Source organism: Canis lupus, chromosome 33 (assembly GCF_048164855.1).
Source record: "Canis lupus baileyi chromosome 33, mCanLup2.hap1, whole genome shotgun sequence".
Taxonomy (NCBI): Eukaryota; Metazoa; Chordata; class Mammalia; order Carnivora; family Canidae; genus Canis; species Canis lupus.
In genome coordinates this window covers 18,408,211-18,436,115 of record NC_132870.1, presented here as the reverse complement: position 1 = coordinate 18,436,115, position 27,905 = coordinate 18,408,211, and the positions used below count along the sequence as shown (strand labels likewise).

The window sequence follows — 27,905 nt, the reverse complement described above, 5'->3', positions numbered from 1 at the left end:
TATTTTTATGGAATAAATAGGGAAGTTATTGGGCTTTTTTTTTTTTTTTTTTGGAAGCTAATTGGTTGCCTAGGAGTCCTTTTTCTTGTTTGGGTCATGATAGCTAAGTCAGGAAAATAATTTTGTTCAAAGATGGTTTGAACAGACTTGGCATTTGGGGATTGGCTTGTGTTCTCTGATTTTTTAGAAGAGCTGTACATTCCTGTAGGGTTAGGTTAAATTTCCTTTGTGTGTCGGCATTGACCAGCTCCCCTTTGTCACTGCCACAAGTGAATCCATCTTAGTTTGGTTCTACAGGTTGGTTCTGGAATGTGAAGCAAATAACATTAGCAACAACAAAGAGAAAACTGCCAGGATGCAAAATCATTGCCAGAGAGACTGTGACAGGAAGAGGAAGTAAAACCGTAAGGAAGTCTAACCTTTCTCCTTCCTCTTGCTTTCCAGTCTTCCACCACTTGCCCCAACCAGAAAAGACTGACAGGGAGATGGCTGGAAAGAAGAAATTGGGTTTGCCAAGTCCTAGTCTCAGTATAACATTTTAGTATAGGCAAAGGTGTTGTTGAAACAGAACCAAAAACTTAGTAACCTACACAGTTCATGCCCCTCGACTACTCATTTATTTTCTGCATAGATTTGAACTCCCACGTAACATTAACAACCTTCCTTTGGCCTACTAAACACATCCCTTCCTTTTTTTTTTTTATTTTTTTTTATTTTTTTTTTAATTTTTATTTATTTATGATAGTCACAGAGGGAGAAAGAGAGAGAGGCAGAGACATAGGCAGAGGGAGAAGCAGGCTCCATGCACCGGAAGCCCGATGTGAGATTCGATCCCAGGTCTCCAGGATCGCGCCCTGGGCCAAAGGCAGGCGCCAAACCGCTGCGCCACCCAGGGATCCTAACACATCCCTTCCTTAAACAAAACCATGACTTTCCTCTAAAGGGTAAGACATATATGTGAACAGTTATTGTTTTTCTGTGTATGTACTATGGTGCACTCTGTGACAATAGCTTCCATCACTGGGAATTATTAATATCTTCTTTAAAAAGTCACATTGCTACCGGAATATTCTCTAACTTAAAGACTAAACTGCAAAATTAAACCAGCCTAAACTACCAACCAGCCTTATATAAAACAATGAGATGACATGCACACATGAAAATTGTGGGGTAACATGCCTGGAGTTTAAATCCTTCATTTCAATAATTAGGTCACAGTTCCCTTTCTTTCACCATCCATTGTATATTACTTTTGCTCCAAGCCAAAACCTTGGCTTGTTGGGGTTCTTTGAATCTGAATAATCAGTGTTTCTACCTCTTTTTTTTTCCCCTTAGAATAATTTTTCATTTACTTTTACTATTTGACGTGGAAATAATAAAAGGTATTTCAGGGAATTCACAGGGTTCCTGGCACTGGCACAGTCTACCATGCCCTTATAATAAAGGAGGCTGCCAAATTCTTCTTGATCATTACCACAACCACTAGAGTGACATCTACCTACATTTTTTTTCCTATTGATTCCAAGCCATGGAAAGTACAGAATGGCTACATAACAGTCCAATTCAATGGACCTCTTGTCATGGCCCCTGGTGTAGGCATCTCTCTTTTTGGAAAGTAAGAGCTCCAAACTGACATAATTCCACATTGCAAGGAATGGAAGTTAAGAAATTCTGTGAGTGTGTTGTAGGATTTAATGAGAAGAGCCATTTCCTCATGTACCTTTGATTCCAAGACTCATTATTCTGGCTAAAGAAGTAAATAGGTATCCCTGGGTGACGCAGCGGTTTAGTGCCTGCCTTTGGCCCAGAGTGCGATCCTGGAGACCCGGGATCGAATCCCACGTTGGGCTCCCGGTGCATGGAGCCTGCTTCTCCCTCTGCCTATATCTCTGCCTCTCTCTCTCTCTGTGTGTGTGACTATCATAAATAAATTAAAAAATTTTTAAAAAAGAAGTAAATAGCATAATAAATTAGTCACTGGTTCAAGCATAAACTGGATCTTCTAGGATAGGACTCCATTGTTTCAGGATACTATCTCCCAATTGCTACAATCAAATACTATTGAGATAGTAACTGAATAACCAACACATAGTTATGTGGAATAAAATTTTACTTTTTTTTTGACATTTTATGTTAATTTACATTTTTGACAAAATATATTCAATTTTGAACTCTTTACATGCAATTATGTTTTATTTTTAAACCCTTAGATCATTGTGACTTGATTACAAGTCAGGATCATGATAGAAATAGAGGGTTTGGGGGATCCCTGGGTGGCTTAGTGGTTTAGCATCTGGCTTCTGCCCAGGGTGTGATCCTAGAGTCCCAGGAATGGGTCCCGCATCAGGCTCCCTGCATGGAGCCTGCTTCTCCCTCTGCCTGTGTCTCTGCCTCTCTCTTTCTCTGTGTCTCTCATGAATAAATAAATAAAATACTTAAAAAAAAAAGAAATAGAGAGTATGTAAATTGAGCTCAACAAATAAAGATGTTAAAAGGAGAAAAACAGAAAATTTTCAAAGTTGATCCACTTAAATTTTTTTAAATGCTAACAATAAAAATGAGTATACGTCTGTCAAACATGATGTATGGAAATCCACAAAGGAAATATTACTAAATATTTTTTTTATAATTTTTTTATTTTATTTTATTTATTTATGATAGCCACACAGTGAGAGAGAGAGAGAGGCAGAGACATAGGCAGAGGGAGAAGCAGGCTCCATGCACCGGGAGCCCGACGTGGGATTCGATCCCGGGTCTCCAGGATCGCGCCCTGGGCCAAAGGCAGGCACTAAACCGCTGCGCCACCCAGGGATTCCTATTACTAAATTTTTTTTTTTTTTTAATTTTTATTTATTTATGATAGTCACACACAGAGAGAGGGAGAGAGGCAGAGACACAGGCAGAGGGAGAAGCAGGCTCCACGCACCGGGAGCCCGATGTGGGATTCGATCCCGGGTCTTCAGGATCGGGCCCTGGGCCAGAGGCAGGCGCCAAACCGCTGCGCCACTCAGGGATCCCAAAATATTTAATGATAGTTAGATACTAAATCAAAATAATAAAAATAAGAATTATAAAATTATAAAAATTTCTTACTTATCATTTAATTTTCAACTTGAATAGGTCAAATGAAATCAGACATATTATATTATTTACTGGATGACATAATTAATGATCAGAACAATGATAAAGAGAATTACTCATACCGAATTTATGATTCAGAACCTACAAATGCAACTCTAGATTGCCTGTAAGAATATGAAAAAAATTATGTTAATGAAGTTGGTAAATTAGTCAAGAAAAAACGAAAGTGTATTTTTTTATCATTTGCTATATCTATTGGATGATAATTCTGGAAAACAGTAATCACATTCATTCTGAGAATACATGATAATATTTCTAACAAAGCATAATCCTTTTCAAATTTATTATCACAATTTTCCTTTCCCTTATCCTGGCAGAGTACTTAGATTTAACTTTACACCAAAATTATTTCAAATGAAGAAAGAAACTGTAGAAATGAGATTTTTGAAAACTGAAGTAAAAAACTCATAATATCTACCACTTCATATATTTGAGATGGATATCTCAATGGCATTAAAAAACATTCACATTATTGTGCAACCATCATCACCATCCATCTGCAAAACTTTTTCATCACCCCAAACTTAAACTCTTCACCTAATAAACAATAGCTCCCCATTACTCTCTACTTCCAGAGAACTAGGTTTTCCTATTCTAAATTCAAAAGCAAAATATTTTGTTTTTACTATTACTTTTCTCACAGCCATTTGGAAGATCAATTTTGGGATTCATCTATGATTGGAAACATTTAAACTGACAAATAAATGAATAAAACAGGAAATCTCACTAGCACAGAAACATGAATACAAGCAGTTACCAAAACCAGGGCAAAAAAGCATGAATAATCAGTAAGAAATCAATAGCATTCAACACAGACCGGTAATTAATGGCTCATATAGAACAGGGCAATGCTGTTCTTAAAAGATTCCTAATATTTCTTCAAAATTTAGCTAAACACAATAATGCTTTTGTGGTGATAGTACAGTATTTTTAGAAACACTGGAAAATGACTGAGAAATATAATGGAAGAAAAACCAAATATGAAGACAGCTAAAAATATTAAAACAAATGATTACTATCTAGAAGAAATAATTCAGAATGCTATTATTAATGCAAAGGGCATGAAAGTGAGAGAGTATATCATACCTAAAATAGAAAAGGAATAGCACACAGTTCAATTAGTTGGTAAGGGAAAAAAATAATGTTGAACAACTAGTATTTACCAGTAGATAGTAAAGTCCCAGATAAAAAGATAGAAGTAAAACTTGAAGACATTCCCACTGGTTTTCTAACTGATGAAAAAGGATAGGTTTTCGATGAAATAAACTGAGAAAATATTTTTTCACTTTTAAGCTTTGATTTTAAAGACAATTGTGTAACCATTCAAAAGAAAGTACCTATAAACTAGAATGGATACTGTCTCTATGCCAAACATGGCTTATAGTTTGAAATTTTCTCAAAGGGAACATGGTCTTAGTTGTGCCAATAGCACTAAACATGTTTGCAACAATTTAAGATTATATAATATTTTCTGGATCTACCTTTAGATGGAAGAACTTAATGAAACATGTATCTTATTTGACCTCCCAATGACTCTCAGACACATTAGGGAATGCTGGCTAAATTTTATTACTACTCTTAGATTTAATTTAGGAAAGATAAAATTCATTAGCAGAGTAAAGGAAATATACTGATGATCTCAAATCAAGATCAAACATTTTTTGGTAGAAATGAAATTTTTGTTTGAGCTACATGTAGTTATTTAGCATGAACTACTAATAATATAAATCATAGTAGCAATAGCTTACAAAAACTAACTTAAATTTGATTATTTTACTTTAAATTTCATTAAGATAAAGGCAAGAAAATAATTTTTCTGGAATATATACAACATATGAACTTTACATGAACTTATTGCTTTTCCACACTTTGCCAAACTATCAACAGCCACCTAGTAATGAATAATAGTAGGTAAAATTCAACTGTATTTGTGATTTTACTGACTTCCAGTGATTTTTTTTTAAATAGCTCTACATTTGTTATCACTGTCATTTTGAGTTTATGCTTGCCAAGGCTGAGGAAACTATGGAAGCAACCCCAAGAATCCTCAGATAGCATTGGAAAATAATTATGACAAATTTGCTATAACCTCGGTTCTCCTCCATCTCGCCCACCCCACTCTTTTATCGCTCAGGGAGCAGGTGGTGGACAAACGCCATTGGACCAAATACAAAACATACATGCCATTGAATCTGATTTAAGGGCATGGAGCGTTCTCACACCTTTCAGATTATTACAAGCACTGAAGCCAGCAGATGAAAATGAGATGGCTGATGCTAGTCCCTTTCCAGAACTTTACCAGAAAGCAAACTCATTTGGCCCAGCAAAAGCCCAAGCTGGAAAATACTCAGAACAAGTCCCTCCAAGAATATTCCAGTAAGTAATTGATGAAGATAATTAAAATGTTAAATTAATAAGAAGGGTGAGAAAGACAAATGAAAGAAGTAAAGTTACATCATTATAAAGTGCAGGTAGGATTAATTCAATGAATTTTAGTTTGTGTGGCTCCAGTTCAGGCAATTTTCAAGTAACAGTCACAGCTCCATTAGAGAAGTGCAAAATGGGGTAACCATCCTATCAGCTCTTAGAAGAAATCAGGGAGTCTGACCCACAGGGCCATAGAATTTGTCTCCTAAGGCCAGAACTCACTAGAGGGATGAACAGATACCAGGACTTCCATGCTTCACTTCTGTACTAGATCTCACATTCAGGTACCTACAGCAATTCTAAGTTTAACTTTTTTTTTTTTTTCCTAAATCATGTTTTATAAAATTGCATGTGTTTAATCTCTTTTGCAAAAGCTGTTTCTTCAGGATAAAATAAACTCTCATTGAGAGTCCCTGTGGTTTGCTTGAAAAAGTATTTAGGAGATCAGTCAGTATTCAGAAACTGCAGAGTTAACAAAATAAAGAGAAGCTTTCTTTTGGAAACAGAGAGTTCCCTTGTTAAATTTGTGAAAGCCCTTGTCCTACTAGCGTGTGGTTTGTAACAATGATGTGGTCTGGCTGGGCCTCCAAGTGCTCACCCGTGTTTGTTCTCCATTTCTTCCTTTTGCCAGGACCAAGGATATACATTTAACAATGAAATCTTCCAAATGCTAGTAAAAAGCACAGAACTTGAGGATGCTTGGTGTTCAGATTTGTTGGAGAAATATCTGATCATCTTTGCATATTTAAACTGAAGTGAGTTAACTCACATGCTTTTTTCCTACGTAACATATAATTTTCTCTCTGGTTTGAAGGGTTTTTTTGTTGTTGTTGTTTACATTAATGCATATGTTCTCTTTTGTGTATATTGGGGGAAATAACCCTTTTAATATGTCAGTAAAAAATTTTTCCTTGTGTTATTTGGGGGATGGGGCATTCCTCTTTGCTCTTGAGGAATAGTTTCCATTTCCGTTTCATGGAAGAACTTTGTTAGCATCAAAAGCAGGCCCTAGTGACCCAGTGGGGTGGATGTCAACCACAGATAAAAAGACAAGTATATTAAAAAGGCCATGTGCCTTCAATGAGTTATTAAGTGAAAGATTTTTGCCTTTGGATTTTTTTCCCTGAAGACATTATCTCTTAATCTGAAAGAAAAGGGAAAAGGAACATCTATTTTCCTCTTTTACAGAATGCCAAATATAAAGTAATTTTTAGAATTTATTGTATTCTTAAAGGTTGCAAAAGCATATAGCATAAAGAACTGAGAATATATTACTACTTAGTTTAGAGTTTCTTGCCTGATGATTCTGAAGTAAACTTCTCTGAGGTGAGAATGTGATTCAGCTCTGTGTTCTGTATAACTAACTAATACTGAACACAAAGTCTCAAGTACTAATGTGGCTTTTTCACTACATGGAAAAGAAAAAGCTAGATGCTCCTGTTAAAATATCCAATGCCTGTCGTATAATTTGCTCTGAGCATCTAGGAAAGATGGGAAAAATGAAAGAAAGAGGCAAGGAGGGAAGGAAGCCAGAAGGAAGGCAGAAATGAAAGAAGGAAGGAAGAAAGGAAGAAAGGGAGGAAGAAATTATACCTTAGAATCTGAGCTGGAGTTCCTTGTAATGGAATTATGAAACTGTAGTACAAATAAGTGTATAATACAATTAGGAATTTGACAATTTTATTGTTTGTGGTACTGGGTGACATTTAAAGGTTATATGGTTGTTGTTTCATGTGAATTTTCTGGATGAGTGTTTCTATTTTTAGCTCTGGACATATTTTTTTTTTCACAGAAATTCTTAATCTGCCTTTAATTTTGTCCTCTACATGTCTCTAAGAAACCAAGGTTAGATGCAAATGTCATTGAGAAAACCTTAATAGCTCAAATATTTTTGTCACTCATCTGGAAAAATTGGCCTAACTTGAGATAAAACAAAGTTTGCTTAAGATCCACTTTTCCTACTAAGATTTAATCCTTTAGAAATAAGTAGAAAATCTTTTTTTTTTTTGACTCTATAATCAAACCACACACCTTTATACTATTTAGGGAAAAAATGGCACAGATGCAGCCATAAGAAAAATTGAAAGGATCTTACAAAGAAAAGAATGGGAAGGGAGCAGTTTCATAGTGATGCTAAAAGATATAAGGCTTTTAAGATAGAGAAATAAGCATCTCTAAACAACCCATGAAAAAAAGAAGGAAGAAAGACAATGCTAACACAGTTAATAAAATGACCCAGGTGCAAAAAAGTAGGGGTTCTTTAATCAATCTGGGGCCTTAGGTCCTTATAGCTGGGGATCAGATTGCGAGTTTCTTCCTCTTTTCAGAGAGCTGGAAGTTGACTCCAGTGGGGTTGACAGGAAAGATCATGAAAACTTTCTGGGCCACTTCCCAGATGTATAACTGAAGGTCAAGAAAAAAAGAAGAAGGAACAAGAAAAAGCAGAAAGTATTTTCACCACATTATTCCCACTAAGGCTCTACTCGTGATTTATAAATCCTATTAATCCTCAAAAAGTCAATAACAGAATTACTAATACAAAAGAGATGGTCCGTTAGGCCTAAGTGGGTGATACCTAAAACTCACCGATGTGTTGTGTCTCAGGGTGCTAGATATTCCCAGATTTTATTTCGCCTTTACCCTGCTCTTTCTTCTCCGTACTATCCTCTACTAAAATTAACCAGGTCTTCCAGGGGGATTTTTGAAACCAGATTTGGAGGCAAGAAAAGAGTAGAACATTCTTCTTGTTCTCAGACATACAAACTAAAAAGAAAACAATAACAAACCATGAATCCAGTCTTGAATAATCCCTTGGCAATACAATGATATATTGGGGGTTAAAATAATAATACAGTTATTATAAATCTATAAAGAAAAATTGTTACATAGTCATTATTGCTTTGTTTAGGAATATGTTGAGTTTATCAGAAGAGATATGTTCATACACACACACACGCACACAGACGCATGTGTATGGATTTTCTGCCTACCTAATTTTCAATGTTTTTATTCAAAAGTTGGTATTTTGGACATCTGGGTGGCTCAGTGGTTGAGCGTCTGCCTTTGGCTCAGGGTGTGATCCCGGGGTCCTGGGATCAAGTCCCATGTCAGGCTCCCTACAAGGAGTCTGTTTCTCCTCTGCCTATGTCTCTGCCTCTGTCTGTGTATCTCTCATGAATAAATAAATAAAATCTTAAAAAAGGGTTGGCATTTTAATCAAAGCAAAATCTTCATCTGTATGACAAGTTTTATTGCTTTTCTGCTAAATGTCATATAATGTTCTATCAGCAATACAACAGCAAACGAGCAGACACAAAATCCCTGTTTCTATGATGCTAACATTTCATTATGCATTTTACCATCTAGATTGGTCAACATTTATCCTCCAAATTAGGATTGGTGAGTATAAGAGAAATAAAATTAAGAAGTGCCCTTAAAAGTATTATAGGTGTAGTATAGTCTAGTAATTTTAAGGTAGGAACATGATACATAACTAGTAGGAAACATGAGGATCTTTTAATAATGACACCACTTTACTTCAGTCTCTGATACAATTCAGCATAGTTTTAAGCAGTAATAACTTGCAGATCTCTGGCAATGTCCATGTCTCTTAAGTTAAGAGTTTTAGGGAGAACAGCCCTGGTAGAGCTGACCAGAAAGATGAATGATTGTTCAGGTTGATGTTGGCTCTGTGCACAAGTTGACCTCCAATGCCCTGGGCATTTCTCTACCAACCTAGCTACAGCTCTCATCCTTTAATATCAGTTCACTTAACATTATGCGTACAAAAAAGACAATCATCCAAAGAGAAAATCCAATCCTACAACCAAAATACAAACTAGATCTTGGTTTGGGAAACTAAATAGAATTCAATCCAAGACAATTTTTGTTGACCAGAGAGAGAGAGGACCTGAAGGATTCACTTAGCTATCTGCTTACCTTGATTCCACTGAAAGCATTGAGTAGGGCTTGGTGATACCGTTTGGGAATTACATGATGTAAAAAGAGGAGGCAATAAAACATGAATTTTATGACAACCTTTTGATTCTCAGACAGGAATTGGGCACTGATCACAAACGTGAATCTGAAGAAGTAATTCCATGAGGATTTCTGCAATGGATTCTGTGAGCGTTAGCATCTCCTTGCCACTTGTCTACTTTCTGCCAAGCAAGGCCACCACAGAGTGGAGACAGAGAACCTAAGACTTCTCAAAGGTCAAAGGCTTAGATAACTCATTTACATGAATTTAGGGAACCTCTTGAATTCTGTAAACTCAAGCCCTGTGGAGCAGGTTTTCTATGCTGTGGATATGAGGTGGTGACAAAAGGAAAGTCAATGAAACCAGAAATACAAAACTTAACAAAAAGAATACAACAAATTGCTCCCCCTGAAATGTATTAAAATATTCCAGCCAGATACAGATTCCATCTCTAATAATATACATATAGAGAAGTAGCTCTGTATAACATCCAGATTTAGTCTTTTATATCTCTCTTGTAATTTTTCTGCTTCCACTTTCGTTAGAGATGATAAGTTGGTCACTGTATTATATATAATGTATATACATATATATATGTATATAGCATAATACATGTATACATACACATACATACACAACTTGTATGTGATAATTGTCACTCTAGAGCCTTATTTTTTTCACTGCAAATAAACTGTGTCTCTTATACTCTTTGGAGCATTGTTATGACTCGCACTATCAACAAGCAATTCATTAAAATTTGTGTTTGGCAATGGTTAAATCTGATTTAAAAGCTGTCCAGAAAGAAAATGTGTTTCATAGATGAGTTAAAATTTGCCTCTATCTCAATGTTATGAAAAATAAATCTGCTCCATTTCACATTAATTTTTCCACCTTTTTAATTTTGCTTAATATTGATTGCCCTCCTATTTCACCTGCTACTCAAACTGAAAACTTAAGGTTTTCAAGATGATGCCTTCCTTCTGTACCTTTCCACTTTACGTTTCTATTTTGCCCAAGCTTCTTATTGGCATCTCTTTACTAAATCTTAGGGGGGAATCTTGCTCCCCTCTAAATTCCTCCCCAAACTTTATCCTGGCTCCGGTCAGTTGGGACTTTCATACTGTGATTTGCACTTCTTGCTCATCTCCTTATCTCTGCACTGTTCTGTGGGATTGTTTGTTTTTGAGGCAGGATTTAGTCATTTAATCCAATTTGTTTATCCGTTTCTGCAGCAAAATTCCAAGGCAATCCCTACACAGTTTACATCTCAAAGGCAGGTTTCAGATCTTCTGATTAAGAATTAAATAGGAAACATTTGAGCTTGACCCTCAATTGACATAACAAGTCACACCAGCTTTTTTTTTTTTAAGATTTTATTTATTTATTCATGAGAGAGAGAGAGAGAGAGAGAGAGAGAGGCAGAGGGAGAAGCAGGCTCCACGCAGGGAGCCTGATGCGGGACTCGATCCCAGGTCTCCAGGATCACGCCCTGGGCTGCAGGCGGCGCTAAATCACTGAGCCCCCCGGGCTGCGCCAGCTTCTTTTTTCTAATGTTCAGCCATGTTCCTCAGCACAACCTTCAATGGTTATACCCTGTCATGTCCCCAGCACGCGCCGAGTGCCTCTTTAGAAGTGCGTTAGGCTCTGGAACCAGACTGGGTTGGAAATCCTGGATTTGGTATCCTGGATCTGCTGCCCACTAGCTGTGTAACCTGGGTGATGCAATCAGCATCCCCGTGCCTCAGTTTCCTCACCTGGGGAAAAGAACCAAGGGTGGCACCTCCCTTGTATAGTTGCTGTGGGGACTGAATTAGCACAAAGTTCTTAGCTCAGCGTCTTCATCTAGAAAGCATTAAACAAATATTAGCCATCATTTCATTTGGAGGATTGATGAAATAGAAACACCTCAATGTTCTATTCCAATTAAGACTTCAGTTCCTCTTTAACATCCCTCACACCTCTTCTTGGACCCCTCTGGTGTTGGCCGGTGCTGTCACCTTCTCTGTGAGCCCCTGCTGTGCCTGGACCCGCCCACGCCTTCAGGATGGACTTCAGGAACACCGACAGCATGACCGAGGACTCTGTTTCTGAAGATAGCTTTCATGTTTGAGTGTGCACAGCTTTAAAACGTGCTCTGAAACCTGAAAAAACAAAACAAAACAAAACTCTCAATCTCAAGCACAACTTATCACTTTGACATATTGCAACACACCTGTTCCCAGAAATCTTTCCATGCATACCTTGTCTTCCCTTTACTACTTTGTTATTTTTAGTCATTTAGGAATATGAATACATTTCCCTGAAGAATTTTTAACATTCATTACTGTTGTCCTGAAATCATTTTAATTTTTTTTTTTGAAGATTTTATTTACTTATTTGACAGAGAGAGAGAGAGCACAAGCAGGGGGAGTGGCAGGCAGAGGGAAAGGAAGAAACAGGCTCCCCACTGAGTAAGGAGGCTGATGTGGGACTGGATCCCAGGATCCTAGGATCATGACCTGAGCCAAAGGCAGATGCTTAACCAACTGAGCACCCAGGCACATCTTGAAATAATTTTTTTTGTTGGTCTTTGTGCATCTCCAATTAGATTTTCAACTCTATCCAGTTTTCTTTCCTACAGAGTGTAATTCATTTAAAAAACTTGTCCTAACATGTACCAGATACTATTACATGGGATACCACACAGTCTTCATGATGACCCATGAGGTGAAGAGAATTATCCTCATATTGATGAGCAAACAAACACAGAGACTTTAAGTAACTTGCACAAGCAGGACTTCAATCTGATATTTCCATGATATTTCATTTCATCTCCCACAGAGAGTTTACTCAAGGCACTTACAGAGTACTTCTGGACTAAACAAGTGCCTAATCTGAACGCGGCCATGAAGTAACATGAATTTCTCTTGGATGAAGTTTGGAAAATTAAATTTTGGAAATGTGTGTACTGGTAGTGAGGCAGGCAGGCTGAGTCCAAGAACCCAGAGGAGGGCTCCACAGGACCAGCCAAGAGGGTCCTTGGTCTCACACAGGATGGAATTCAAATGTGAGCCCGAAAAAGTTAAAATGAGTTCATTAACAGGGTGAGTAACAGACAGGAATAGCAGATGGAGCATCTGGGAGACTCAGGAAGGAAAGGAGAATGAGTCTTATTGTTGCTTGCAGCTGGGGGTTTATATTGGAAAAGGATCTAGGGTACATGTTTCTTCAGGAATCCATAGTAGCATCCAATCAAAGGGGAGTGTCATGAGAACAATAGGTGTTATGCCATAAATTACTGAAGGCAGGGTTGTTGTCATTATCATTTGAGGTTTGTTTGAAGCAAATGTCCTGCAACATGTTTGGGATCTGGCATTTCTTAGGTGTTAACAGATGTTTGGGGCCTAGGACACAACTCAGAGAATGATTAATTTTCTTGCTTCCCACCTTGAAGTAGGAACATAACTTATCAAGAGCTAAAACATGGAACATGAGTAAATAGGGCCTGGCCAAAAATCAGTAGAGATGGAGTCTTTCTAAAATGGGGGCCTTTCAGTTTTCCTACTTCAGTGGAAGTTGTAGAGTCAGACTCATTTGAGGTTAATGCTTGGTTTCAACAACTTCTGAAGCATGGACTTAAGCAACTGATCTAATCTCACCAAGTCCCAGTTTCCTCATTTATGAAATGGGGTATTATCAGTCTCCCAGTGTTTCTGAGAGAGTAATTAGATTAACTTGTATAAGGTACATATCATGGTGCTTGACTCTTAAAGAGGACTCAAAGCACGTGTGAAAAAAAAATTCTATGAGAGACCTAAAGGTGAATTGATGTTTGAAATGAACAATAAAAATAATAAGCTCTGGAGGGACAGAGGAGCGGAGTCTAGGAGGTAGGGCTGGGTATGGGGGATGAGTAGATGATGTGGGTGAATTTAACAAAATGAAGTCTCTACCTCAAAAGTCAATTTTTACATCTGTATTTAAAACAACAACAACAACATTAGCATAATCTAGCATTTATTTAGATATCCTCAAGAAAACCTAATGATTCATTATATAATTTTGGTTCTGTAGAGCTGTTACAGAAATGCTCTGCTTGCTTTATCCTACTTATACGTTCTTGCTCTCAGTACTCACAGATCACTGTGCTTCTCTCTAGGAGACAACCAGCTTTACAGCTCAGACCAACAGATCTCCTCTTACTTCCTGAAAGGACATACTATTAAGCTTGGATTTCAATACGATGGGTCTTACTAAGGAAAAGAGACCAAAAAAAAAAAAAAAAAAATTAAATTCATGGGGAAACAAAGAAATTCGAGCTCCTAAGCAAATATAAACTTACTTCTGGATATCCTCCAATGCACTTTTTCTTAGTGAATTCTTTCTATGAGTCACTGGTGTGGTAAAATACTAGCAAACAAATTTCATAATCACGTAATTTCATGATCTTTCTCTGCCAGACTCACATTCTGCTTCTTAATTGTTTCTCCATACAATATACACTGGAGAGGCATGACAGGATTCGATAATCCAAAGACGGCATCGTGCCAGTGCCTTCCCATGCAATAAGGCAAGTGAACTTCCCTGTGTTCATGTGTGCCAGGAAAAGTGCTTTATGTATGAGTGAAGCTCACAATACATTGGCTGATATGGATAGCTTTTAACATCTTTATTTCAATCAAGAGCAAGATTGTTACAGTTCGCTGTGACAATGTAGAGCTTGGGCCTCATAGAATTGTATCGTTTGTTCTATGTATCTTCAATTTTGCAAGAGTCCTGAGCATCTCCAAATAGAAAAAGAAATTACTTTTGAAAGGTGTAATACGCTGCTCCAAAAAGCACGTTCAATACAAATTGTTCGTCATCTAAAATTACGTATTAAATCTGGCTCTTATCAAAATAAATATTAATGTTGTTTCACCAAGCAAAAGTGGACTTTATTGGGCACAAAGGGAAATTCTTTTTCTCGTTTCTTTCAACCCACAGTAGCAAAACTGTTATTTTTTAAGTGGTGTTCAGTTTTATAGTATAATATTCTTATCTCCTTTCATTATATTGCAATATTTTTTCATGTGGATTATGACCTATAGGAATACAATTTCTCTCTATTTGTTGTACTATTAAGGCAAAGGGTATTTTGATAGATTTCAATATTCTAAAACTTTAGAGCAGATGTAAAATTTAATTAAAATAAGTATGTGCCAATAAGAGTCGTAGAAAATAGGACTAAATATATATTGATCTTGGTTCTTATATTAGAAATATTATTTTTAACTTAAAATAAGGGTGTGAATATCTAATTTTCTGGTATCTATTAATTTTTCCATGATTTTCTGAAAAATCAACATAGATAAAAATCTGATTAGTTGAGGATATTTTCATTGAATGTATTCACGTGTATATATCTATGCATATATTTGACAAATGTCATAAACATATGTTAGTACAGTACCTGAAATATAAGAGTGGCTTAGCAAGTTTAAATAATTGAATTCGGATTTTTAGAATGGAGGGAGGGGCATTAACAATATTTTTATATAATAAAAATATTTGATAATACAGCTAAATTGGGTCATTAAAGAGCTCCTCAAATTTCTACCTGATTGCCAGGATATATATTTCAATATTATGTAAGTAAAAAATATTAGGGAAAAAAGTTTCATGCAATTCAAATAATTAGACAAATCTATGGAATGAAGTCTGATTAAATATAGCCTAGTAAATATTTTTATACAAAGCATGGTGTAATACCTGTTTGTTTGTTTGTTTTGCTCTTATTTTTTAATGGCCGCTATGCAGTTCATGCCCATACTAGATAAACATTAGTAATACAGAAAATTGTCTATTTTGATAGAGATATTTTATCAAGCCTAATATTCAGGTGATAGATACTTTGTCCTTTTGGCATTTGGGATTATTTAAACATGAATTAATGATCCAGGCAAAAAAAATATGCATTTATCTAGCCTACTATGGTTTTGTCTCACAAATTAATGCTCTTTAGGTTCTCGCCTATTTTGACCCCTATAAGACAATATTAGCACTAGACAGATTTCACAACTCATGTTACCCTTTTAACTCTCAAACCATCTTTATTAATACCACTTCATTACCATACAACTGATCTATGACCTATTTCACAAAAGGTTGGAAATTGTCAGGAATGAACTACTTCAAATCAATATATTTCCTAAAGCTTTCTTCTGTAAGTCTTTTACTTTCCCTTCTCCCATTCCCCCCTTTTTAAAAAATTTAAATCGATCAGGGTATCCCACTTAATTGAAGTTTTTGTATGGTCAGTGATTCTGCTAAAGTACTTGTATTATTTAGTAGCACATTTTTTGAAATTCGATTTGCATTTTAAGTAATATTTTTATTGGCTTCTTTTCTTTGCATGGAATCATTGGAATAACCAGTAACAAAAATAACACAATTTGACTTACTGGTTCACTGGAGATTTAATTTTCTATGGGTCCCTGCTTTTACATTTGGTTAAGGTTTAAGAGCTCAAAATATTCTTCCTGACAAGATGTTAAATGTTTGAGGTACAGGTGTGTAACGAAATAATGCAACAAATGTATGTCCATATTGATTTTGTAGATGAATCTGCTTTGAAGAATCTGGCACCCAGGCCAGATTTAACAGTGGTGACTTTAGTTTTTAAAACGAGTTGGCACCTCTATACTCAGAATCCTTAGTAGCCTTAGTGACAGAAGGAGAACTGACCCTCATCTTCCCATGCCAGGAGGTCATTTCAAGAAATCAACGGCTGCAGTTCCAGGAAAGCTAGCCAGTGCCAACAAGCTGAGACACGATCTGATGTTTTCTACAGTGTCTGTTATTGTTTGCTGGAACAAAGTGTTCTTCATGAATTAAGGGATTAATTTAGGCACACAGTTTTGAGACAAGTGGCAAACAGTAAGCAATATTTCCTAACTTAACACTAGTCTTATTAACATGAGATTTTTGGTGATGCTCTGATACCTTTTAGAGATGTGGATAAACCTATTGAAGCAACGAGAGGATTCTCTATTCAATTGAGGTAGCTGAAAGACCAAGAAAATGTGGAAAATCAAGGAAGATATTTAACATGCTTCAGAAAGTGTGGTGAGAGAGAAGCTTTGAAGGGAGTGAGCAAGTGAAGGAAGACAGAGGAATGGTATCTTTCAGGGTCTCCTTTATTTTTATTTTTATTTTTTTTTAAGATTTTATTTATTTATTCTTGAGAGACAGAGAGAGAGAGGCAGAGATATAGGCAGAGGGAGAAGCAGGCTCCAAGCAGGGAGCCCAATGTGGGACTCGATTCCAGGACTCCAGAATCATGCCCTGGGCCGAAGGCAGGCACTCAACTGCTGAGCCACCCAGGCATCCCGGGTCTCCTTTATTTCTAAATTCCTATATTTTCCTGGCCCATATTTTTAGCATCTGTTAAAGTGAGTCACTCCCCAAAAAGTCCCTTAAGCCTGTTTGAATCTCAAAACAGATGTTTGAGTCCTCTATATAGCTTCCATTTGCCTAAGGTTTGACAGAAAGGAAGGTAAGGAAGAAGAGAAAGGGAGGAGGGAGTGAGGAGGGGAGGGAAGGAGAGAAGGAGGGAAGGAGGAAGGAGGGAGGGAGGGCAAACGAATGAACAAACTAGTCTTTAGTGAGAAATTTTAATGAAAAAATTAAACACTCCAACTATGCTATGTGGTGGTTTTCTGTGGATTCCCTACCTTTTCATTTCTGTCTTCTCCTGGTCACTTTTCTAATCAAGGGGCAATTTTCCAAAACAAAACTTGCAAAAATAACAAACAGCAGTGGTGTGCTAAATATATTTCCCTTTATCTAATCCTATCATTGAGGATACATGAGTGATTTTAAGTTCATCTTTCAAGAATTTTTTTATTATTACTTGTTTTTTCTACAGAGATCATGGAGGAAATTATTTGGGAGAATTATAAATTCTTCTAATCATGATCATGTAACATGTTAGCAAAACTCTGCTTTCATAATCCTGAACTCTATTTCACTGGGTTCTGTTCAGAATGTTTCCATATTCACAGTCATATTTTGCTTTTCCTCGTCCGTTTTCTTGTTAGGACCTTTATCTGTATGTTCAACAGAACTATCTTGAGGGGCCATGTTCTGTTGTGTTCCCATACTTGCCCAGTCCCTGTACTGTGACCTTAGCAATGAACCAGATACCTCTGCTCGCAGAGACTTAAGAGACTGTTCTGATGGCAGGGAGTGAATCAAGACATAGATATCCAATTTACAGGAAATATTTTCAATAACCTAAATCACTGGGCAGTTAATCACATATACTGTGCTCTCCTTAAAGAATCATAAGTAAAGGGATCCCTGGGTGGCGCAGCGGTTTGGCGCCTGCCTTTGGCCCAGGGCACGATCCTGGAGACCCAGGATCGAATCCCATATCAGGCTCCCAGTGCATGGAGCCTGCTTCTCCCTCTGCCTGTGTCTCTGCCTCTCTCTCTCTCCGTGACTATCATAAGTAAATAAATAAAAATTAAAAAAAAAAAAAAAAGAATCATAAGTAAGCTATTTAGAAAAATAATCCTGTCGCTTATATGAAATAGAAAAAAAAACACCCAATTTTTACAATTTTCTAAACTTTGCTTTTAACGAAAATAAATTTCTGTTTATTTGCTTTTCATTTTTCTACCTCGTACAATGTCTGTAATGTTAATTGGGCCATTTGTCAATTGTCAGCATGTTAGTTTTTTCAAATTTAAATTCTGTTCTCAGCATTCATTTTTCATATCATTTAATATTACAGAGTGCACCCTTTTAAACTATGTGCCCTACATACGAAGCCATCTAGCATAAATAACACCTGAAACCTACAGTAACATTAGATTCTTTGACTAATAGGATTAAGCCCTATGAAAGCAATATGTAGGCCAGGGAAAACAAGTTTGTTTTGGCCAATCCCAAACCAAATAGAAAACTTTTTTTAGGCTGCAAAAATTATCCATATCATCTGCAGTGGAAACTGACAGTAATTTCTTAAATTAGTATGTTCCCTTGGCCTAAATTTTATTGGATTAAGTGGCATTTAAGAAAAAGAATTATACATATTGTATTTTATATATATATATATATTCTATATCCCTTTCATACTATCTCATAACAGATTTTAAACTATCAAGTAACCCACAGGAAAAGTATTGCAACTTGAAGGACTCAAAAGCAGTTTGGTAAAATGTTATTTGAAGTCTCTGAGGCTGCTAAAGGCTAAATATATAGAAGTTTATTTTCCATTTTTACTGACTGTAGTTTTATCCAGACCAATAGTCCTTTCATTTCATGGTATTTTCTCAATCCATTGCTCTAAATTCTCAGATCTCACCACAATCAGATTGACAGAAGAAATCAGAGCTACAATTTCCACTGTGAGATCCTATCTGGCAGTTGCCTCCACTGACACAGCAACTTTCCAAGCAGCTATAAATGCGTTCGGCTGCCTTTGCCCTTTTTCCTAATCTCAGTGAGCTGCAAAAGAGAAACTCTCACCAAGCTGTTATTTTCCCCCTAAGATCCATAACCTAGAGTGCCTTCAAACTTGAGATAGTCTTGTCATAAGAATATAATTGCAATCTAGCAAGCCCAGAAGTTTCCTAAAGATTTTCAGGTTGCTACTTCTACATTTTTTTTTTTTTTGAGTAGTACAAAACACTAGTTAGCAGTTATTTCTTGCCAGAAATCATAGTCTAGCTAGTGAATTTTATCTGATGTAACATAAATTCATGGATGTACTGCTTATATTTGCTGAATAAGGAAGTATATTGAAAATAATTGGGGTGAGGAAAAGTTTCTGTGTTTTCTTTTTTATGTTCAATCTTTACTATACTTTGTTGTACTTTGTGGATATACTAGCTCACATTTTTTCATTTATATTGTCTCTCTAGGTGGACTATGAATTCTTCAGACCAGTAAGGAGGTCTCCTAATTTGCAAAAACCTCCTTGCATGTCTGACACTGAATAAAATGTGATGAATAAAGGCTTTCTGATATTTACTAACTGGTTATTAATGAAAGATCACTGCTTTGAAAGAAGTAAATTTTATTACCATTCTCTATAATATTAATTTTAATTTCCAAAATATTAAAACTAATTTTGAACAAATTCATTAATGTCTTCAAGATAAAATATTAGTTTATATCTTCCATGGAGGATAGTGCATAATCTACTGATGTTACCACACATAACATGCATGTGCCCTATACATACATAATAAACAAATGCATAAAATTTACATATATAAATATATATGTACTAGTATACTATGAACTAAGTTATGAAATCATATGATATAAAATTAAATAAGACATCTATAAATTGTAAATATAAAGTACTACGTGTTTTTGTCAAAGGGCCATTTTTCATATAATCTTCTATCTAATCTTATATTTCTAGGAATTATTAGAAGCCTTAACATTGAAAAATCTGTAAGGATACAGTTGTATATCCAGTGAAATAATGACTCTTCTAAAGCTTCTCGATAAGGACTTAATTTTTTAGGTAGAGTATAAATTAGAAGGAATCATTGTTTATTCTCCCTTGAGGGCAAGTCTGTCTGACTGTTTTGTTTGCTTATGTAATCCAAACACTAGAATAATACTTGGTGCATAATAAGGGCTTAATAAATATTTGTTGAGTAAATGAGTGAATGATGATTGTGTACAAGAAGACAACATATGAGTTTATGTTTGATGGATTTATCTAGGTGAAGGAGAAGTGATGAAGAGCTTAGCAGGGAGAGAGAATAGCATGTACCAAGGCCCTGTGGCAGAAAGTAATGAAACCTGGTCTGAAAATCTCCAGAGTGGGTGGAATATAGAAAATGGGGAAAACAATTTCAGATAGCCTTAGAGATAGGTATGGGTCATAGTACAAAATTTTTTTCAAGCTGTTAATGATCATGTTTATCTTTAGAGCAATCAGAAGCCACTGCAGAGATTCAGGCAGGGTGGAAGAATGGTCTGATTTGCATTTTGAGGAAATTATACTTATGGATTGGGAAAGGTTTAGAGGGTAGCATGAGAGGTAGCATGGGACCCAGTTAGCAGTCTATGTAGTACTCTGGGTAACAGAATTACAGGTACTATAGTAGGTGGTAAGGGTGAAATGGAAAGAAGCTTATAGCTTTTACATAAGGCCACAAAGTACTGTGCACTTTTTCCATATCACTTATCAAAGTTTGTAATTGCCTTTTGTTTATGTGACTACTGAGTAATGTCTAATTACTACTAATCTCTGACTTCCATAAGGCTGACACTATGTCTAGTTTGCCTCTCCACTCTACCTCAGGACTTAAGATCATACCTGGCACAAAGTAACTTTTTCAATAAGCATTTGTTGATTGAATGAATGAAGGTGTTTTCAAAATTTAAACTGTACTGTCACCATATAAAAGTAAGGAGAGATTTGCTAAATAATCCCTGTGTAAAACATTGAATTTAAAAATTTTAAAGAAATTTCAAAGTACTATGCAAAGCTTAAATACACAGACATCCTAGGGTTTAATCTGGCTTACAATGTTTCTACAAGATGATTACCTTAGGAAGCTCCAACATGAGTAACCCACAATCATATGAGGCAATTTATTCCATTGCCAAAGAAGGCTTTAAAAGTAATTTTATGATAAGATAAAAAAATCTTTTTGTTTCCACGACGAATCCTAGTTCTGAATTCTGGAGCAATATAGAAGAAGAATCTAAGATCTTTATTATTTCAAAGTTGTCTGAATATTTAAAGATGGGTTTGAGTCTACTCTCAAGTACTCAGTTGCTTCCACATGACACACTTACTAGACTTTTTACAATCTTAAATGCCTTCTGCTGGTGTCATGCTAGCATGCCTATGCTCCTAAAACATATGCTCATATTTGGGGAGCACCACATTGTATAGATCCACAAACATACATTTTTTTTTTAATTTATGAGGCAAAGGATCAATACAATACCACAGTTGTGATTTGACCATGATTCTGTGCAATGGGTTTATTGTTTCCCATGATCTGACTATCATCTTTAAACAATTTAAAAATCTAAAACTGACTAGGATAAATGATGTTTCTAAATTGGGATCTCCTCACTCACAACATGTGCTTCTATGTGCATGACTGTTTCCTACCTAGCGTGAACCTCAAGTTTTCCACAGTGAAAACATGATGATCAGAAAAATAAATGATCCCTGCCATACTGTACTTCCACTGACAAAAACCAGCAATTATAAATTTCTAACTTCCAGGCAGGATCTCAATGCACTTAATTTAAATTCAAATACTTTTAGTCTATTTTATATAGAAGCATAAATAATGTTGTAATTCTAAGTCAAGTCCTCTTTATAAAAAATATGGCCCATCCACATGAATGCACATCTGTTTTCTGAAAAATAATTTCAAATTGAGAACCTTGTCAATTTTAATTAGGATAGTAATATGAACCACACTAGTATGGCTATTTTCTCTCATTTTAAAGACATTTCAGTAAAAATCTAAAAATTTATTTTAGACACATAAAACAAAATCATATCTAATTATTAAGGGTAGCTGCCATTTTCATCTTCTTGTAGTTTTCAACCCAGATATAAATAATTTGCTTTAGCCATTATATCTGATGTACTAAAGTCTAATTACTATGGGATAATTGAGTAGGTTGTTAATTAGGGAATCTAACTGAATCAGAATCCATTATAAACTATAATATCTATTATTAAGTGATAATTAGTGCTACAAATATAAACACTGGCATAATAAATATAATTTGATAAAATGTTAAGAAATTTTTAATTTTGAAATGTATACTTTGCATCTTGTCTTATTGAGTCTTATAATAATAGATGAGAGGATGCAGTTGCATGAGGGGATTTCTCCTTCTGCCATACTGTGGAGCAAAGCTTGTTCCTCTCCCACTCAGGTGCGCAGGTTGAATTGACCAAAGCAATGGTTATGAAGAAGCCTAGTACCCTGCTGGTCCGGCAGGAATTTGTGAGACAGTATTATACGCTCCTGAACCAGATCCCAGACATGCTACATAGACTTTATGTAAAGAACTCTTCTTATGTCCATGGGGCATTGGATTCAAATGGAAAGAGATCCATAGGAAAGTGATATCACAAAACTTTACCAATTGCCACACTAAGAATCCCCATGTTGACGATGACACTAAATTCATATCTTTAAGAGTAACTCAAAATGTGAATGAGCTAAATCATTCCATCAAAAGACGCAGAGTATTGGACTGGATAAAAAAACAAGACCCATCTATTTGCTGTCTACAAGAGACTCATTTGAGACCTAAGGATACCTCCAGCCTAAAAATGAAAGGTTGGAGAATAATTTACCATTCAAATGGTCCTCAAAAGAAAGCTGGGGTAGCAATCCTCATATCAGATAAATTGAAGTTTATCCCAAAGACTGTAGTAAGAGATTAAGAGGGACACCACATACTTAAAGGATCTATTCAACAAGAAAACCTAACAATCATGAATATTTATGCCCCTAATGTGGGAGCTGCCAAGTATATCAATCAATTAATAACCAAAGTAAAGACATACTTAGATAATACACTAATAGTAGGAGACTTCAACACGACACTTTCTGCAAATGACAGATATTCTGAGCACAAGATCATCAAAGACACAAGAGCTTTAAATGATACACTGGACCAGACGGATTTCACAGATACATACAGAACTTTGCATCCAAACGCAACTGAATACACATTCTTCTCAAGTGCACATGGAACTTTCTCCAGAATAGACCACATACTGGGTCACAAATCAGGTCTCATCCTATACCAAAGGATTGGGATTGTCTCCTGCATATTTTCACAGTGCTTTGAAACTAGAACTCAATCACAAGAAGAAATTTGGAAGAAACTCAAACACATGGAGGTTAAAGAGCATCCTGTTAAAAGATGAATGGGTCAACAAGGAAATTAGAGAAGAATTAAAAAGATTCATGGAAACTAATGAAAATGAAGATACAGCCATACACAATCTTTGGGATACAGCAAAAGCAGTCCTAGGAGGGAAATACATCACAATACAAGCCTCCCTCAAAAAATTGGAAAAAACTCAAATACACAAGCTAACTTTGCACCTAAAGGAACTGGAGAAAGAACAGCAAATAAAACTTACACCAAGTAGAAGAGAGTTAATAAAGACTCAAGCAGAACTCAATGAAATAGAGAACAAAAGAACTGTAGGACAGATGAACAAAACTGTTGATCTGAGGAGTTGGTTCTTTGAAAGAATTAATAAGATGATAAACCATTAGGCAGCCTTATTAAAAAGAAAAAAGACTCAATAAAATCATAAATGAAAAAGATCACAACCAATACCAAGGAAATACAAAAGATTTTAAAAATGTATTATGAGAGCTATACACCAATAAATTAGGCAATCTAGAAGAAATGGATGCATTCCTGGAAAACCACAAATTACTAAAACTGGAACAGGAAAAAATAGAAAACCTGAACAGGCCAATAACCAGGGAGGAAATCGAAGCAGTCATCCATCATAAACCTCCCAAGACACAAAAGTCCAGGGTCAGATGGCTTCCCAGGGGAACTCTAGAAAACATTTGAAGAAGAAACAATGTCTATGCTGCTAAAGCTGTTCCAAAGATAGAAAGGGATGGAATACTTCCAAACTCATTTTATGAGGCCAGCATCACCTTAATTCCAAAACCAGATAAAGACCCCACCAAATAGGAGAATTATAGACCAATATCCCTGATGAACATGGATGCAAAAATTCTCAACAAGATACTAGCCAATAGGATCCAACAATACTTCAAGAAGGAAGATTATTCACCATGACCAAGTGGGATCTATCCCTGGGATGCAAGGCTGGTTCAACACTCGTAAAACAATCACGTGATAGATCACATCAACAAGAGAAAAACCAAGAACCATATGATCCTCTCAAGATACCGAGAAAGAATTTGACAAAATACAGCAAATTTTGATACACTCTGATCAAAACTCTTCAGAGTGTAGGGATAGAGGGAACATTCCTCAGCATCTCAAAAGCCATCTATGAAAGCCCACAGCAAATATCATTCTCAGTGGGGAAACACTGAAAGCCTTTCCCCTAAGATCAGGAACACAACAGGGATGTCCACTCTCACCACTGCTATTCAACATAGAACTAGAAGTCCTAACCTCTGCAATCAGACAACAAGAAATAAAAGGCATTCAAATTGGCAAAGAGGAAGTCAAACTCTCCCTCTTTGCAGATGACATGATACTGTAAATAGAAAACCCAAAAGACTCTACCCCAAGATTGCTAGAAGTCATATAGCAATTCAGCAATGTGGCAGGATACAAAATCAATGCCCAGAAATCAGTGGTATTTCTATACACTAAGACTGAAGAAAGAGAAATCAAGGAATCAATCCCATTTACAATTGTACCCAAAAGCATAAGATACCTAGGAATAAACCTAACCAAAGAGGTAAAGGATATATACCCTAAAAACTACAGAACACTTCTGAAAGAAATTGAGGAAGACACAAAGAGATGGAAAAATATTCCATGCTCATGGATTAGAAGAATTAATATTGTGAAAATGTCAATGCTACCCAGGGCAATTTACACATTCAATGCAATCCCTATCAAAATACCATGAACTTTCTTCAGAGGGTTGGAACAAATAATCTTAAGATTTGTGTGCAATCAGAAAAGACCTTGAATAGCCAGGGGAATATTCCAAAAGAAAACCAAAGCCAGGGGCATCACAATGCTGGATTTCAAGTTGTACTACAAAGCTGTGATTATCAAGATAGTGAGGTACTGGCACAAAAACAGACACATAGATCAATGGAACAGAATATAGGACCCAGAAATGGGCCCTTAACTTTATGGTCAACTAATATTTGACAAAGCAGAAAACACTATCCCCTGGAAAAATGACAGTCTCTTCAATAAATGCTGCTGGGAAAATTGGACAGCAACGTGCAGAGAAATGAAACTAGACCATTCTCTTATACCATACACAAAGATAAACTCAAAATGGATGAAAGGTCTAAATGTGAGACAAGAATGCATTAAATCCTAGAGGAGGGGATCCCTGGGTGGCTCAGCATTTTAGTGCCTGCTTTCAGTTCAGTGTGTGATCCCAGGATCAGGGATTGAGTCCCACATCAGGCTCCCTGCATGGAGACTGCTTCTCCCTCTGCCTGTGTCTCTGCCTCTGTGTGTGTGTGTGTGTGTGTGTGTGTGTCTGATGAATAAATAAATAAAATCTTTAAAAAAACTTCTAGAGGATAACCTAGGCAACACTGTTTTTGAACTTGGCCACAGCAACTTCTTGCAAGATACATCTATGAAGGCAAGGGAAACAAAAGCAAAAAAGGAACTATTGGGACTTAATCAAGATAAAAAGTTTCTGCACAGCAAAAGAAACAGTCAACAAAGCTAAAAACAACCTACTGAATGGGAGAAGATATTTGCAAATGACCTATCAGATAAATGTCTAGTTTCCAAGATCTATAAAGAACTTATGAAACTCAACAGCAAAGAAACAAACAATCCAATCATGAAATGGGCAAAAGACATGAACAGAAATTTCATCAAAGAAGACATCCACATGAGAAAATGCTCCTCATCACTTGCCATCAGGGAAATACAAATCAAAACCACAATGAGATACCACCTCACACCAGTGAAAATGGGGAAAATTAACAAGGCGGGAAACAAATGTTGGAGAGGATGTGGAGAAAAGGGAACCCTCTTGTACTGTTGGTGGGAATGTGAACTGGTGCAGCCACTCTGGAAAACCGTGTGGAGGTTCCTCAAAGAGTTAAAAAGAGAGCTACCCTACAACCTAGCAATTGCACTACTGGGGATTTACCCCAAAGATATAGATGTAGTGAAAAGCTGAGACACTGCACCCCAATGTTTCTAGCAGCAATGTCCACAATAGCCAAACTGTGGAAGGAGCCTTGGTGTCCATCGAAAGATGAATGGATAAAGAAGATGTGGTCTATATATACAATGGAATATTACTCAGCCATTAGAAATGATGAATACCCACCATTTGCTTCGACGTGGATGGACCTGGAGGGTATTATGCTGAGGGAAGTAAGTCAATCGGAGAAGGACAGTCATTATATGGTTTCACTCATATGGGGAATATAAGAAATAGTGAAAGAGATTATAAGGGAAAGGAGGGGAACTGAGTGGAAAAAATCAGAGAGGGTGACAAAACATGAGAGACTCCTAACTCTGGGAAATGAACAAGGGGTATTGGAAGGGGAAGTGGGCGCAGGCATGATGGTCACTGAGGGGGGCACTTGACGGGATGAGCACTGGATGTTATACTATATTTTGGCAAATCGAACTTCAGTAAAAAAATATACAAAAAAATAGATGAATTTTTGAAAGGAACTGATAGGGATAAACAGAACAACTGAACCTGCATAGGGAAAATATATGTCATAATATATCTTGAAATTAGTATTTATTTTACATCAACAATTTTTACTGAGTACCTACTATATATACATATATATATATGTAATATACTAACAAGAAATTTAACTTCTATTGTATGAATGTATTATATAATTTAATAATAACTAATAATAATGTTTAATAATATACATGTACTATAATAATAACATGCAATAATATAAAATACCATATATAAGTATATAATATATGTATGTTTTCATAGGTGCATATATTTTTTGAACTGAAACACATTTAGGTAATTATATTTCTTCTTTATTCATTTTCCTATAGGCTGAGCAGTTATTAGTTTTTCAATAGATAAATACTGAATGTAATTAAATTCAGATTCATATGCACAGCAGGTTCTTTCCACATAACAAGTCCATGTGGTAGACCAATTATTAGTTTGTACAATAAATAAGTCTCAGCTCATAAAATTCAAGAGAAAGTGTACCATCTGCACAGTCACCTAAAAACTGGACCAGATGATCACTTGAAGTTCCATCCATTTATATTAATCGTCATTTCTGGGTTGTAATTTTTATTAGTTCCATAAATTTTCCTTTTATTGTATATCAGAAGCATCCACATCTCTGCTTTGAAATACACCAGAACTAGTCCAACAGCATTCAAACTTTAGCCTTAATACTTAAGTACTAGGAATTCTGAAAGCCTAGATACTCCTTCACACAATATTTTCTTGATGTTTAATTTCTTCCTAAAAACTTAAATAATGCAATTTATATATTTTCTAACATGTTGCAATTATTGAAATTAAAGAAAAGCCTTTTGTCATTTTAAAATGTAACAAGTAGAATCCAAACATCATAGCAATTTTATACTTGCTTTCATTCATGTTTTAAAAATATATGAAAAGATGTCAACAATCAAAAATTTAACATCATAATTT

At 35.9% G+C, this 27,905-nt stretch overlaps 1 long non-coding RNA gene across 1 annotated transcript; it reads left to right on the top strand.

Annotated features, from left to right (window-relative positions):
• Window positions 1–336: 336 nt before the first annotated feature.
• On the top strand, window positions 337–14,442 carry LOC140623829 (uncharacterized). The gene is made up of 4 exons (XR_012023352.1): window positions 337–404; window positions 5,276–5,517; window positions 6,200–6,323; window positions 13,686–14,442. It is a non-coding gene; the product is annotated as an uncharacterized lncRNA (long non-coding RNA).
• Window positions 14,443–27,905: the final 13,463 nt, after the last annotated feature.